The sequence below is a fragment of the Cydia fagiglandana genome, chromosome 14 (genome assembly GCF_963556715.1).
Source record: "Cydia fagiglandana chromosome 14, ilCydFagi1.1, whole genome shotgun sequence".
NCBI classification, from domain to species: Eukaryota; Metazoa; Arthropoda; class Insecta; order Lepidoptera; family Tortricidae; genus Cydia; species Cydia fagiglandana.
In genome coordinates this window covers 13,982,682-14,000,402 of record NC_085945.1, presented here as the reverse complement: position 1 = coordinate 14,000,402, position 17,721 = coordinate 13,982,682, and the positions used below count along the sequence as shown (strand labels likewise).

Here is a 17,721-nt window from a genome sequence, read left to right as displayed (position 1 = left end):
ACTCGTGCGTCTGTCTGTCCGTCCGTCTGTCACAGTCAATTTGCTCCGAAACTACTGGACCAATTTAGTTGAAATTTGGTACACATATGTAAGTCCGTGACCCAAAGACGGATATGTAACGTCAACAAATGAATTTTAAACATAGGGGCTACTTTTGGGGGGTAAACCATAAAATTAAAAATCAAAGTTTTGCAAACTATGTCGTGTTACATATCAAACGAAAGAGCTCATTGTGAGAATCTCAAATATATATTTTTTATAAATTTACGATAAAAATTCTAGAAGTTATTCAAGAAAATAGACAAAAAATGACCATTCCCCCCCCTCTATCTCCGAAACTACTAAGTCTAAAACTCTGAAAAAAATACACAAAATAGTCCTTTTCCTAAAGATGACAGGAAAACCTATTAGAAATCTAGAGTCAAGCGTGAGTCGGATTTAAGAACAAAAATGCGGTTTAGGTTTTTTAGGGACACAGCCGGAATGGTTTAAGTGAAACGTGATGTATTAGAGTTCTAGACAGCTATTGCGAAGGCCCTAGGCCGAAATCCGCATAAGGCCGAAGACCCGAAGCGTCCCGAAGAGACGTGCCTTTAGCTTCAAGCGTGAGTCGGACTTAAGATAAAAAATGCGACTAGGCTGTATCTGGCACACAGCCGCAATGTTACTTGTAGTACTGATTGATTAGGTTACTAGGTATTGTCACGTGTTTTAAAAAGCACTATACATGGTGGCCAAAAAATAAACTAAGTGTATTTCCGTTGCCGACGTGCAACCCCGAAATCGCAAAGAAAAATTTGGCTGTTTCATACGTTTTGACTGGTCCGTTTTCTATGGGAGGATACATTTCTTTTCGCGATTTCGGGTCCCATAGTAAATGTTGCTCAGTAGGTAGGTATAATCCCAATACCTCCCTGGTTACGGGAATGTACTTATTTTTTGGCCACCCTGTAGGTATTATCTCTCTTCGGCCTTCGCTTTTAAAACACTTGCGGAAGTTGTAGGAAGCGCGACCCATTGGACGCTCAGAGTTTCAGCCCTACGCGGAGCTCGGTCTTCAGTCTTCGCATTTAGACACTTGTACTATTGTTCGGCATTTAATTTCATATCTAGAAACTACTTTGCATATTTGCAGAGATATAAGCCACCACGCCAGAAAACTTCATGTTACATGTGTTGAAAACTTGATTGACTCATTCGGGTTTTTCAAGGCGTTTCACTCACGTCACGTTACACGTACAAAAAATTTTTTGAAAATTGTGTGATGTACGGAACCCTTGAAACGCGAGTCCGACTCGCACTTGACCAGTTTTTTAATACGGTAGGACCATATAGCAGGCGCCTAATTTGTTCTGTGTACGCATATGATGGCCGTTCTCGTCTACGTGACAACGTGATAAAACGGTGTCCGTCACTTTCTATCCCGCGGTGTTAAAAAGTGACAGTTATTTTTATCACGTGGATAAAACTATCCATGATACGCCTGCTGTTCATGTTAGGTAAAGAGTTTTATAGACGTTAATTTGAATGCATAATGTTCGAGTATCTCAAAACTGTTAAATGATAATTATTTTAATGAATATAGTGACTGTAATCGCATTTTGTTCACTGACGTGCGTAGAAAATAAAATATAACTTAGAAACGCGACAACAATTTTGGAGTTAATTAAAAAAAAGTTGAATATTAAATAATATTTGTGGAATAGGTAACTTTAAGATCGATCTAGGGGAGACATTATCCTAAGGCAAGACTTGATCCCCTAAATTATAAAATTGAATTAAATTTAAAGTAATTATATAGGTACCTATCTATCCTGCGCGCCAGAAATATTAAGTATACAATACCTAGACTTTATTATACTTTTCTTTGTGACTGTCGTACAAATGATGATGATAATGCCACGAATTATGACTTGGTTCATAGCTCGGCTTGCGTTTCATGTTTTTGTTTACATTTCGCGACACCTGTATTTTAACAGATGCTCGTGACATTTTGTTTTTATGTGACAGTTACTCCGATTGTTAGGAGCTACGTGTTCATGTTTAAGTCATCGATTGTTTCATGTTTTCATTAAGTTTAATTTGATGTTTTATTCTAGTCACATCACAAGTCATTGGGATTAAAACATTCCACTTACGCCAGCAGTTTTGATTTTCTGACCTATACGGAATTTCTCAAATTTTTAATATGAAAAAATAAAATCTGACCTAAGTGGTATCTGACGTACGTGGAATAAGTCAGTAATTTATTCGTACTTAATGAAATACTTAGAGAGTTTGCCGAGTTTGATACTTATAGCAAATATACATTGATCGAGTAAGATGCGTAAAATCAAAGACAATTTCGTGCTTTGAATTTGACAGATTTAAACAACATGACGCTGTACAGCTCCATACATTTCTTTGGTAACTCTGACTGTCAAAAGTTAACATTTGACAATTCAGTGACCGCAAAACGTACAGTGTCATCTGCTTTGGATGTCAAACTAAGGGGCACGTTTTTTTCTGACTTTACCTACCTCTTTATTACAATCAATGCTCTTTGCTTATAGGGTCAAACTCAAAACCATGTTCAGATCTTTCCTGTGAACATATCCAAAAGTTAAGGGTAGGTACTCCTTTTATAAGTATGATAAATTCATAACCTACATGTCCTCAGGAAAGAACTAAACATGGTTTTGATTTTGACCCAATAAGTGATCACTTGATCAGTATAGCTCTGTAGTATATATACCGGGTGTGGCCTGTAATATGAGCAAAAATTTAAACTGTAGACTGTACTCCTCATACTGACCAACATTAAATTTGTTAAGCGACTTTTAAAAATAACTTGTGGTTTGATTTTTAATACACTTTAAAGTTTATTCTAAGACGCAATGTATTGCGAATTTTGTTATGTTTAAGACGTGACAAGCAACGTCAATCACAATGAAATGGCGTGGCGATGGTGTCCATTGAAGAAAATATTTATTTTGTATGAAAAATAGGGAGTCTAAGTACTTCATAATTTTTAAAAGTTGTTGAACAAAAGTGTCACCGTTTGAGGAGCACAATCTATGTTTTAATTATTTGCTCGTGTTACTGGCCACACCCGCTATGTTCGTATGTTACATGTACAGATATAACAAATACATAGTAACAACAATAACAGAATGGGCTTTACAATTTCCTCTTTTCGAGTCGCTTCTATTGAATGGGATCCAGTAATGTCACAGTTGAATGAGGCAGCGAAAGAGGGTCTTTTGTGAACAAGTGCAGTAAGGAAGGGATGGTGTGACTTAGATTTGAACAGGGACAAGAATGGAGTTTCTGCGCGACAAAAACCATCACCATTATGGTACGTAACATTCCATTTCTAACCGCAGCTGCACTACTAGTACTAAACGCGTCGCTGTTATTGTCAATTTCCGTAGTAAAATGAACAGTAATGCAGCTGTCGTTGGAAATGGACTGTCACCTTTAGGTAAATGTTCCCGTAGAGGTGACACTCGGATGGTCAGCTGCATTACTGTTGCGACATTACTGCTGCGGCCGTGACGCGAACGCTGTATCTGTTAACCAAACCGTCACTCATTTTACGTAACGTAAGTACCTATATAACACTTACAAATGTTTTATGTATTAAGTACGTAATCGCAGGATACTTTTTTGATTTCTAGATATTTTTTAAACTACATAATAAGCTATTGTTTTAATACTACGAGTATTTGTTTAATTTCTGTTACAGTATGTATTCCTAATTTCATACACTTATTTTACCATTAGAATATAATCCTGTACGGATATGATGGTCGTTTTTGTCTACGTGGCAGCGTGATAAACGGTGTCCGTCACTTCCTACCTCTTGGAATTAAAAAGTGAGAGTTATTTTATCACATGGATAAAGCGATCCATAATACGCCTGCTATTGTGTTCTTAGATAATATTTAAAATTATCCACAAATTTATCCTACAAGGCGACTCCTCAAACCCCTGTTCTATTACCATAACCCTAAAGTTTAGGATTTAAATGCCATCAAAAGAGTAATCGGACAATAACTGAACACGTGCGTTCTCACAAGACCCAAACTAGGAGGGTCAACGCACTCTCAAAAACAATATGGCCTATATTCTATGCTCTCTGGTTTTCTTATTAGATTGCTTGATTGAATTTGAAGAAATTTCGGTTTTGTTTCAACGCAGCTGCAGGATGTTTCGTAATGATCGGTCATTCTTCCGATTGTGAGGGTAGTGGAGTATGAATCCTTTTATTGCAGTCGTTGTTGAAGCGTAGCAAGATTAGATTCATTTTTACGATTTTTTAAAAAGAAAAGTCCTCAGATAATTATTATCTACTCGTACGTAGACCGATAGGCAATGCATAAAAAATACTCATTAGGGGCATACCACAAAAGTTTCTATTTTGTTGGGAACGTGACACGTATGGCAGCTACCTTTAATAACCTGCAGAAATCTGTATTATATATCGTTGAAAATAGCTAAATACCCACCGTTATCATGCCAAATATCGGCTTATTAGGTTCAAAAGTGTCATAAAAATAGCGTCACGCATCCGACACTTTTCTGGAATGTCCGAATTAGCATTCAAATCCGGCATGATTACATTTCGGGTTTTCGGGCAACCACCAAGTCGACGGAACAAGGTTCCTTCCTAATTCATCAACATTTGTTCTCCCCTGTAATATTATATTATTTTCTTGTTTTTTAGATACTATTTTGTGCATTTAGAGGCAGGTACCTATCTGCGCTTCCCTACTAGATGTAAGTACTTACCTATGTAAAAAATATGTGTAACCATTAACCATATGTAAAAACGGAACCACTTAGCTGTGAGAAAGCAACCTTTTTAACACTTCAAATGCATTAAGACAGCATTTGAAAGTGCTTAAAATTTTAAATACTTTAAATACGACACTTCATTTACCAATCGTCTGACGCGATGCGACCATCTTGTCAAGTTGGTTCGTTTTGTTGTTGTGTATCTATGAGTCCTTAAATCAAAGGGCCGAGGGCCCTCCTATGCCAAGCACGTTTGAGGGCCCGAGGTCCTTCCCTCGGTTCGTTGAACCGGGTCCTTTATTTATAGGTAGATTACTTTAAAATGTGAGATCTACCTATTATTGGTAGGCAAGTTAATAACTACATTTTTAGCAGAAATTGTTGAAATAAGTAGTCTTACTTTATTTGAAAATAGACTCGTATTCAGGATTCCAGGATATATTTTCAAACATTTTGAGCAGTTTTCGTTTTCTGCCTTTCTTGCCTTTACTAGGACGCATTTCTTGATTAAAATAATACCAATAAAGTACCCATAAGTAATCGCAAATTTTAGCAAGAAATAATAAAGCACAGGTCTTTATGCTTTAGGTACTTAATGATGCCAGAAATGTAACATAACTATGCTAAAAACGCACGTTTAGTTTTAGAAAAAAAAATGCAAATATCTCTTTTTAATTCCCTGGTTTTTCATGCCACTTGTCCTTCTTCAACTTAATAATTTTGTTACTTTACACACAACAATACCTACTTTACAACAACATATTTCTTAAGTAAGTACAGTCGCCATCAGATATATCGGAGCGGCCAAGGTGTTCACAATATCTGAACACGCACTCTAAAGGCTGCTCTTCACGTTGGGCCAACTCCAACGCCAACGAGGGACGCATTTATGCGTTAGAGGGAGCAAGTGATATTGCTATCTCATTCTACCGCACGGCTGCGTCCCTCGTTGGCGTTGGCGTTGGCCCAACGTGAAGAGGAGCCTTAACGCCCTGACAATAGAGGCGTGTTCAGATATTTGTGAGCACCTAGGCCGCTCCGATATATCTGATGGCGACTGTACTACGAACTGGATTTTTATATCGGTAATTTTCATAAAATATTATAAAAAGTTTTCCTACCATTGAAGCTGGCATCGTGTGTAATATTTTTTACGCCGTATAGTTGAATAGGCAGCGTGCAGCGGTGGTCGGATGAGAATGATGAGATTCGATACAATCTTGGGGCACTGACCCATTTAGGATGCGAGCATGCTTGGCTTGGGGTAGGTCGTGGAAGGAGCAAGGAATGAATATTTTGAGAATATGTTTATGTAAGAGACCTATGTATAATGGTAGTCGGATGAGATTCGATAAAATCTTGGGGCACTAACCCATTTAGGATGTGAGCATGCTTGGGGTTGGTCGTGGAAGGAGAAAGGAATGAATATTTTGAGATTATATTTATGTAAGATACTATGCTGCCCTGCTAAGCCAAAGAGCGCTATCTCAAAAGAAAATTCATTGCTAACTTATACTTTAGTTTCTATTACTGATAATTCCGTTTGCAAAATCATTTGATTTTGAGATTGCGCTATTCAGCCTAGGAGTGCAGTATGTATAATGGTGATCGGATGAGATTCGATAAATCTTGGGGGACTGACCCATTCAGGATGCGAGCATGCTTGGGTAGGTCTGGAGAGGAGTAGGTACTTAAGGAACGAATATTTTGAGAATATGCTTATCATAAGAAACCTAATGGTGGACGGATTAGATTCAATACCATCTCGGGGTACTGATACTGACCGACTCATTTAGGATGTTTGTGGTAGGTCATGGTTGGAAGGAGTAAAGAATGACATAACGCATTTTGAGAATATATCACATATACCTATGTGAAAAATGACTCATTCACAAGATTATTTATTGATTCTTCTATTGATTAAGATTGAAAGCGGGCAAATAGAACATATTTAGAGATCTTAGAGAGAAAGATCTTTATTTGCATACCAGTACAGATGTTACATACATGGACCCTGGAAAGGGTATTTACGTCGTATGGTTGGTTCTATAGATTTTATTTCTTATCTCCACAATTCCTGAAGTGCCAATTTATTTTGTTTTTGTGCAATAATATTGCGTTTCTACATTTTTAATGATTTCCTCCCGTGTACCGACCCCGCCCAACTAGGGTTGCCAGATTGAAAGGCGCTAATATCGGGAATCAATATCAATTTTTCGGGATTTTGGGACTTAATTCGGGAAAAAAAAATACATTCATATTAAAGTGATTATATTAAAAACAACGATATTTTACATTATTGGCACTAAGTCAGCTCGCTTGCTCGGCGACAGTTCGGAACTTGAAATTATTGTTTTATAACGTGAAGCTGTTTTTCGGGACAAGTTTCACTTTGTCGGGAATCGGGAACACATGCTAAAAATCGGGAGAATCCCGCCAAATCCCGACCATCTGGCAACCCTACGCCCAACTGATAAGGGTGCAACGACCCTTGCCTTTCGAGGTTATTGTTTGCTTATCATATTGTTTGCGCTGACCCAATGGCAAATACTTAATTAGTGAAACGAAGTACGTGTCTAATTATTTCATTGATTGAATATTAACTAGCTCCTCCGTAGTTTAAACGGTAGCTCGCTCTGATAACTCGTCATAACATACAAAAGTTAATATAATATGATATGACTAAAAGAACCTATACCTATATACCTACATTATAGTGTTTATAATATTTAAGGGTCAAAGACTTTCGGGAAAGACGGCGTCTTTTCTGAGGACATTGCAAAAGTTAACGATTTGGATATATTTTTTTCTAAAACTTTCATTAGGTAAGTACTTATACAAATTTTACGAATCATATGGAATGTTTTTACATAGGTACCTACATATAAGGTACTTACAAAAAATACTCTTAAATGGTCCATTTATTTCGTGATGTCCACAGGAAAGGCCCATATATTGAGGACTAGAGTGCCGCCAGCAGCGGGGCAGGGCCCAAGCTGCCTGTGGTCAAAGCCGCAGAGAGCAGGCCGCGTAGCCAAGATGCCGATCGCTTACGCTCCGTAGCGATCGAAACGCAACTGTCACTGTCGCACTAATATGGAAGAGTGATAGAGAGACATAATGCTTTTCGTTGTCGAAGCGATAGCGATTGTAACCTTGGCCGGACTATCCACGCTGTGTCCAAGTCTGCCGCATTCTGTATGTGACCCTTGATCTAGCCTAGGTAGCGAGTCTCTCAAGGTGTTGGTCGAAACTCTCCGCTATCCGTTCGCCGAAACGACTATCGGGACAATGATCGTCGAGTCATGGCGGTTATATCTCGTATCACTATCATATGATTGAAGATCACTATAGTTATTATTAAAGGTAAACTGACTAGATTCCAGTTAGTTTTGATTTAATTAATCAATTTTCCGCTGCGTAGACACCGCATGCCTATCAAACCGTCGACATGACATATCATCTATTCCTGCACTCCATTATCATATAGGCACTAATTCAGTCCGTCCGTCCGTCCGTCACGCTGCCCGAGCGACAACAATGATTTCGCAAGCCTCGTCTGACGACAGACAGACGCACTGATTGAATGTCAGAATGTGCAGTTTCAAGAGTTTTGGTTTAATCATTTATTTTTATTATTAATTGGTCCATGATTTTATTCAGGCGCAGTGCTAAACTAACAGAATATGGGCCGACAGACCTGAAATAAAGACTTGCAATTTCAATTTATTATTTTGGTGCTTGAATATTAAACGAAGAGGGAATTCGAAAAAAACAGTTCAAATATAATATATCTGTAATTGTTAGCACCTTTTTGTTTCTTTTACAGATTATTTACCTACATACTATATGTACCTAATATTTAATCGTTTCCATTTTTCAATACTAATGTATGAGCACAAACTATTTGGAAATGTAGTTGTCATGATATCATTTTGCTGCTGTAGGCACACTAACAACTTGTAAGCTTATTTTTTGCGTTATTTTATCGTGTTTATCTTGGGTTCGTAATAATTGATCATATCTATTTCTCACTTCTCCCTCGCGTTATCCCGACATTTTAGCCTGGGGTCCGCTTGACAACTAATCCCATGATACATAAGCATTATTTCTGTAAATATTTAAATAATCCATCCAAAAATAACTACACAGCCACTGTACCTAATTATAGTCTGAATTTGTAGACCGAGATAGCCATCTCACGCTTCTTAAATTTGGGAGTAGACGGTGGAAAATTGCTAGACCCAGGCAGACTGACTTGCCAATGACCTTAGCAATTTGATATGCCTGTGCTGTGCGCATGTTTGGGACGATATCAAAGTCAGAAAACAAGATTTGATTTGTCTATCATTAGTAATATTAAAAAGGCTATTTGATTAGACTTTATCTATGCGATGATAATGACTGACTGATGGCGTGAAACAAATAGATTTCGAAAAAGTCTTCATATTTTTTTATATTTCTAAGGTGAGTTCTTCCAGGTAGGTTGCAGGCTGCAATCGCCTTTTTATTTTTCATCGTCCGTTGAAGTGTACCCACCAAACCGTTTAGTAAATGGCTGACTGGTAGAGAATGCTTTGATGCATCAAGTCTGCCGTTTTTACTGTGCAATAAAGATGAAATAAATAAATAAAAAAACTCACATCTGTTATTTTATCGTAGCCGGATAAAAATATGGAGAACTCGTTTGTATACCTACCTAATGGTATCACAAAAATATATCATAATAAGCTATTTTAATAAGGCTTTATTAATTTGGTTGCTTATCCAACGCGCCAATGCACAGTGATAGATGGTGCGATGCATTTCTTTGTTTGATACTGGTTTGATAAGGGAAAGTACCCATACGTACCGGCTAAATAGTACCTAGGTATTTATAATATTGTAATAATAGTTATACAGATGTAGTGCATAATTAATTTCCATCGTATTTTTACGGAAACATATACGAACGTGTCTTGCTATTATTTACAGTCAGACTCGGTACAAAAAGTAGGTACTGAGGTTGACTGAAGTAGCATAACAAATACGAACGTTTTCGAGAAAATACGATGAAAAACAATTATGCACTACATCTGTAAACAGTGTAAACGCATGTAAGGTTGGTGACGAAATATAAAGTGAGCCGATCTCTCGAACAAGTTTGAACAAAATCGGCTCACTTTATGTGGTTATTTATAAAATCTAATCTTTCCTGACTAAGGCCCACTTGCACCATTCCACTAACCTGGGGTTAACTGGTTAAACCTGGAGTTACCATGATTACCAGTACAATTTGACACTGGTTTAACGGTTTAACCGCTTAGCCTCGGGTTATTGAGATGGTGCAAGTGGGCCTTACGGGCCAATTCGAACTTTAAGATACGACAGGTAATAGATCTACAAACGATATGGATTAGATATGTCAATGTCAAATGTGACGTTTCTTCAAACAAAAACGTCACTTTTGACACTGACACATCTAATCCATATCGATATCGAAATGTTGCTGCTGGGTTACCACAGCAGCAACATTTCGATATCGCTAATAATGTAACTTTCGATTTTCTTCCCCATTTCATTGCACGTGAAAAATCACGCAATTCACCGATTATGCCATTATGAACGTTATATGCTTCGTCAAAAGGTTTAATTAACGTTATGCTTTGTAAAATATATGTTGGAACGACAAGCGAAAAGTAATTTGAACTTTAACACCTGAATAAAGAGTTTATATTCCATCGAAGAACATGTTAAACAAAAATCAGCTGGTGCATCCAGACTGAAGTTAATTATATCCTTATTTACCTAATAATACGGTTTCTATTGCATTGTTCTTAGTGTAAAACAAAAATCAGCTGCTGTGGAACCTCATCTGTCAGTTTAGTCAGTATTGGCGCGAACGCGGCGCGCGCACGCCGCATCTTTGCTTACGTAAGTCGTTTCCCGCCCTTTTGGACCAACGAAATCGCGTTCGGAATTTTGAAAATAGAACGCACTGTTTTGGATTAAAAGTTACCCTTTTCAAGGTGAGTTTTTTTGTTGTTTTTGGCGTAATAGAAGTAACGTACCTACTTAAGTTTTCAAATTAATAATTGTATGCTTAGGTATTGTACTTAGAAGACACATATTTAATCATTTTAATTGCGACGCACTCAATAGTCATTTCGAAAAAAATGTATTCAGAAGCAAAATAAACAATATACGTATACCTAATGCATTTTTCAGACATTTTTTATAGTTCAATAGTATTTCTATAGTTCTATACTAACAGTAGGCAACTAGTAGCATAATTTACGATTATACGGTGCAAGCTATACATATAAATAATAACATATACGGTTATAATATGTGCTGGTAATTTAGCATAATGTTGTACCCTTTCACTTGACCAGTGGTTTATTAATTGTAATGGAAATAATGTCTATAAATCAGTATATTAGATGCGTACTAACATTACGCTTAGAATCTAGATAGAGTACTTACATGGGTAATGTAATAACTAATAATCATGATGAAACAAAATGGCGTCCATTGTAGCATTGTTTGATCAATATCTTATAGGACTTATTAATAAGTGATGTAAGTGGAACTTTATTCATGATGGATTCTCTTTTATATTTTATTATAATTTCTGCACTCCTATATTTTTGTCCCTTCTGAAAAAAATCATGAGGCGGGGTCAGGGTGTCAGAAGAGTTATTGCCTCCTTTTTCTACTGACAAAGCTGGCTTGCTAGAGTCACAGTGTAAAAAGTAACAGTGGACCGACGGCTTTGATGTTTGCGTAAATGCATAAACACAATAGGGTAGTCACAAACTCACAGAAAACCTAGGGGTTGATGGTCTGTGCACAGACTTTAACACTGCCCAAAAAACTGCACATTTCAAATTAAACACGCTAGCCGCTAGCCCTGTAAGTAGTACCGAGCTACTAACATTCTAACAATGGCGATGTATGTGTCGACGGCCGATCGTAAGATCAGGCATATCGTGAAATTCCTAGGCATATCGTGAAACGTGAAAATCTTTGACTCGTTCCCTGAGTCGACGGAGCCTCGCACTCCGTACGATTGCCCTGTCTAGACTAGACAGCTTCGTCGAATGACTATTGTTTTATAGACTGTGGATTAGTTGTCCAGCATGTAAGATGAAAAAGATTTTGTGGAGTTAATAATTAGTTAATTGGAAATACGGGGCCCGATTCGGATTTTGAAATAGACATCTATTAGATATCTTTTAGTCATCACCAAGATACGATAACGATATGTTTAAGATCTAACCTCTCAAATTTGACATTTGCGCGATTCTGGAGATACTCTTGAACGATTTCCACAGGATGTGACTTAGAGATCCAATTCACATCTAATAGATATCTTACTCTATCTAACGTAGAAGTGACATTGGTTGCCCGAATTGCGCTACTAGTAACATAGTAGTAGTAGTATTGTGAACTAGTTGATATCTAAACTATAACGTATCTAGAATGGATCTAGTACGTGTCGTCTCTTGTGAATATCTTGAAGTTTGAATACGGCAGATAGACTGTGGATTAGTTGTCCAGCATGTAAGATGTAAAAGATTTTGTGGAGTTAATAATTAGTTAATTGGAGATACGGTTAGAACCAGGCCGTGGATATTGTCTTACACACCAGAAACGGCTTATTTCCGTGTCTAGTTAAAACTATTCAGCGGTGAAGAGAGTTAAACTGTAAAAAAGCCATTAAAATTACGGAACCCCAGCGCATGCGCCGGAAACCGCGACATGTGGCATGTGGCATCCGAAACATGTCGATGACCTTTACTGCACTGAGATGCGTATGCTACTTTATCTGTACATTGCGTATTTTAACAAGCAGTTGAGCTAGGTAGTAGGTGTACTTCAAGCCGTGAACTAAGTCAACGTTAAGGCCTGTTCAATATAATATTTTTACTTACAATGCCTTGCAAATTACTTCGGGCCTTAAGACATTTCATGGCAATTGTTGCATTCCTGACACATTTTTCCTGTTAACTACATATTACCCACAACACAAGCCTTCTTGAGCTTACCGTGGGGCTTAGTCAATTTGTGTAAAAAAAATGTCCAATAATATTTATTTATTTATTATTTATTTATATTGAGTCCAAATAACTTTAAAATATTCAATTAAACCACGAAACTAACCTTCACTTATTCACACATTCTTAGAAACCATTCGGAACCTATCGAATTACCCCATTGCGGCGGCTATACTATAAATAAAATATAATTTTTAAGAAAAAAAAACCGACTTCTATGGGGCCCGGTGAAAGATTATGGTAGATGGTGCACTATGAAGAAAAGGAGGTATAACCAGTACTTTCTAGTAGCATTTCGTTTCCGTAAGGGTCGTAGTTCTAGCCTAACCTAACCCACTTCTCTGATAGCAGTTCGGTTCTGTGAGGATCGCAGTTCGAACCTAATCAAACCCACTTTTCTAGTAGCATTTCGTTTCTGTAAGACTCGCAGTTCTAACCAAACCTAACCCACTTTTGTTCGGTTCTGTGAGGATCGCAGTTCTAACCTAACCTAACCCACTTAACAGCGCATGCGGTGCGGTGTACGGGAGTTTGAGCGGGAGGGGTTTGGCATCATCATACCCACATTTTATGGTAAGTAATCATAGTGGTTTATTTAGTTTAGGTATCATAGTGGTTTTCCGGGTCAAGGTCCGGGTCTCTGAGTGAGAGTCCGGGTCCGAGTCCCGGTCCGAGTCCGGGTCCGGGTCCGGGTCCGAGTCCGGGTCCGAGTCCGGGTCCGAGTCCGGGTCCGAGTCCGGGTCCGAGTCCGGGTCCGAGTCCGGGTCCGAGTACGAGTCCGAGTCCGGGTCCGAACCGGATCCGGGTATGAATCCGGGTCCCAGTCCAAGTCAAAATCGAAATTCGAAATCACCAAACATGTACTATGCGTCGTTGAAGAGTTCTGTTCTGATCATCATCAGCAGTTCCACTTCATCAAATGCGACAGTTTTTAATGTAAATGCTTGATTTTATGATGAAAATACAAAAAATTCTATACGTATGCCTTTAAGATTTGAGGAGTTCCCTCGATTCCTTATGGATCCCATCATCAGAACTCGAGCTTGACAGAAATGTGGCTTAAAAACTAAACTTGCTTAACAAACATAACGAAGAGGACAAATCGCCAAACGTGAACTATGCGTCGTTGAAGAGTTCCGTTCTGATCATCATCAGCAGTTCCACTTCATCAAATGTGACAGTTTTTAATGAAAATGCTTGATTTACTGATGAAAATACAAAAATCTCTATACGCATGCCTTTAAAATTTGAGGAGTTCCCTCGATTTCTCATGGATCCCATCATCAGAACTCAAGCTTGACAAAATTGTGGCTTAAAAACTTAACTTGCTTAACAAACATAACGAAGAGGACAAATCGCCAAAGGTGAACTATGCGTCGTTGAAGAGTTCCGTTCTGATCATCATCAGCAGTTCCACTTCATCAAATGTCACATTTTTGAATGTATATGCTTGATTTGTTGATAAAAACACAAAAATCACCATATGTATGCCTTTAAGATTTGAGGAGTTCCGTCGATTCCTCATAGATCCCATCATCAGAACTGGATTTTGACAAAAACGGGACCAATCTGTATGCATATACATACAATCAAAAAAATAATTTTCAAAATCGGTCCAGTAATGACGGAGATATGGAGTAACAAACATAAAAAATAAAAATAAAAATAAAAAAAATAAAAAAAATAAAAATAAAAAAAAACATACAACCGAATTGATAACCTCCTCCTTTGGGATTTGGAAGTCGGTTAAAAATAAATAAATATTATAGGACATTTATTACACAAATTGACTAAGCCCCACGGTAAGCTCAAGAAGGCTTGTGTTGTGGGTACTCAGACAACGATATATATAATATTTAAATACTTAAATACATAGAAAACAACCATGACTCAGGAACAAATATCTGTATCATCATACAAATAAATGCCCTTACCAGGATTCGAACCCGGAACCATCGGCTTCATATGCAGGGTCACTACCCACTAGGCCAGACTGGTCGTACTATGATCACAGAATAACTAATATTACGAGTAGGTATAGTCAGCCAAGAAAGTGGTCTACCACTTTTCGACTCTCTCATCTGTTAGAGTCGAAAAGTGGTAGACCACTTTCTTGGCTGACTGTACTACCGCTATGATCAATTGACCATTGATTATTGATCACGCTATTCACGCTGCATGGAATCGTATGCACCTTTCAATTCGGGTTCAACGAAACTAGTTAGGTTGCCCATAACTGGCCGCCTAATTGGAGATTGAGTTCTTTGGCCGGCCTAATTAGTTGAACAGGTGGAACCGGGATTAGTAAACTACGAACATTCCGGTCATGAAAATACATGCTGAGCATAATTTTACAAGCTTTTATTTACTTTCACCTGTCCCGTTGTCTGTAATCAAATCTTGCAAGTTAAATTTGATCCATTTCCCGGTTTCCGATTGAGCTGAAATTTTGCATGCATGTATAAATCGGATGACAATGCAATATTATAGTACCATCGAGCTGATCTGATGATGGAGACACGAGGTGGCCATAGGAACTCTGTGATGAAACAACGCAACCTAATTGTGTTAGGAGTTTTTAGAATTGTCTCGATGAGAATTTGTTGTCTGTCGTAAGAAAAGTACAGTCAGCGATAAAAGCTTGTACCAAAAATAAATTTTTTTCCAAAAACTTATTGAACTTTTAAGCCCCATTGGTCGATCGACTGAATTCATTGTAGTTAGCAATGCATCGAATATTGCATGCAAGTTCTTGAACCATCTACGTAAATGGGGCTTTAAAATATTATTAGGGAACTTATGCTTTACTTTTATTGCCTGGAGAATAAGCCAAGTGGAAAACCTTTATAGAAAACGGCAAACGAAACTTTAATGTCATCCCGATACAATTTCACTTTTTGATTGATATTTGATCTCTGAACTAAAATACAATATAGGTTACTATTAAAATTAACGAATAACTATTGCGGTAACCGAAGAAAATATAATCCCTAAATTGATAAACATTAGCAAATATGATTTTCTTATAGTAAACCAACCGTATAACTTTCTACCATTTCTATGCTTAGTAGGGAAGCAGGTGTTAACTTTACGATAAGTAAACATGGACACGTGCCTGTTTGATTAGATTTATAGTTTCATATTTGGGTCACATAGGGGACATATAACAACTGCCATATTTAACAGGGCCCACAGATTACCAGTTCGCCGGACGATATCAGGGAGCAGTCAAATACGGAGTAGTCTTTTTTTCGACGATGTACTTTGTGACGTTACAAGATTTTTTTTAAAGTTTTATTTATGTTTCAGTTATTTTTACAATAGCTTCTGAAAAAAAAAGTTTTCTAGTTGTAAAAAAAAATTATTAAGCTGTCTGTATTGTAAATATTTTCAAACTAAGCACTTAGAGTCAGACCAAGAATAGTCTGCAGCGGATTTGATAGCCCACGCAGGGCAAGTGTTATTTTAAACGTCAAACTTCTATGAAATTATGACGTATAAATGACACTTGCACTGCGTGGGCTATCAAATCCGCTGCAAACTTTTTTTGGTCCGACTCTACCTGTACGGCTGTGATGTGCATGAGTGTGCCGTTGTGTTATGACTGTTTGCAAGTGTGTTGACACAAACGACAAACTCAACGAGGTCGCTAATTCTCTAATTTTGCTCCTTAACAAAGGTTCGGATGGTGCCATTCATCAAGTTTACGTATTTAGATCATTTGCTTATGACACACCGACTGAAGACTTCTTTGGCCGACCTAAATCAATATAAAAATACAATTTAAATGACAGATCTCTTGATAACTATTTAACTGAACTCTTCAACTTGTCGCTCGATCAACATATGTATGGTTGGAGCTGAAGCGAAGACACTCAAAGACGATTATCAATCCAAGCATTATAATCACTAAGCAGTACTACGATTGGAATACGAGTTTGGTTACATTAAGCAGCATAACACCGGTCTTTATTTCCATAACACGGCTTCGATACGCGATGCCGCATTCCTGTCCATTGTGTGGACATTGCGTTATCGATACCTGTTGTTTCGACGGAGGCGATAGATGAGGGAATAGATTATAGTGACTTAACTACAAATTGAGTTGGCCACCCAGTCGGGCTAGCACAGAGTCAGTATCTCGCGGCGAGATAGACTACCCGTCCCTCTTTTATTAACATAGTTATAAAAAGATGGGTATAGTCTATCTCGCCGCGATCGCGAGATACTGTCGCCCCAGTCATGTGCTCGGCCTACAGGGGATGGTAGTACCTACTTATAAAAATTTCAAGACTTTCCAATATTTGTTTACAATTTTTTTTCGTAGATACATAATAATTCTAATAAATGCAATTTATTTCAAATATCCTGTCAATACTGGTTAGTACATAGGTACTGCCATACGCGTAGCGTCCCCGACAAAGTACCTACCTAACCTTAATCTTTCTGTAGAATGCTTCATCTTTAAATTCAAATATTGGAACTGCATTCCCTCTGGTACTTCTTAGTTACTTAAATCGTTCAAGTTCTAGTCCAAGTTACTTATCGAACGATAATAACTTGACATTCCGGGCTGTGGTTAAGTAGTTTGTAAGTGTCCGAGGCATTCCTTTGTCACTTTTTATGTCACTCTTGTTTTCAATGCTTTTTAGATGGATTAGTTTTTGTGGTGAGGGATCTGTGAAATCAAAAGTGAGAATGTCCTCGCCTGGCTTGGGGATAACATGAATAACATGATGTTTTGGCATAATTATTTTGTGAAAGAGAAAACTCTGATTAGAGTCATACATATGTATGTGTATGCTTACGAGTAAGAATTCTTTTGCGTCTTTCGTGTAGGTTGACTGTCTACTACATCGCTATAATATGAAAAATAAAAGCAAATTTTGTAGGTGTGATAGTT

The 17,721-nt window shown here is 37.7% G+C and overlaps 1 protein-coding gene across 1 annotated transcript in view; it reads left to right on the top strand.

Annotated features, from left to right (window-relative positions):
• The first annotated feature begins 10,651 nt into the window (after positions 1-10,651).
• Positions 10,652-17,721, top strand: part of LOC134670936 (uncharacterized) — a 51,142-nt gene continuing 44,072 nt past the window's right edge. The window contains exon 1 of the mRNA XM_063528770.1: positions 10,652-10,787. The gene's annotated coding sequence lies outside the window, so the exon portion shown is untranslated. The remainder of the gene's footprint in view (positions 10,788-17,721) is intronic.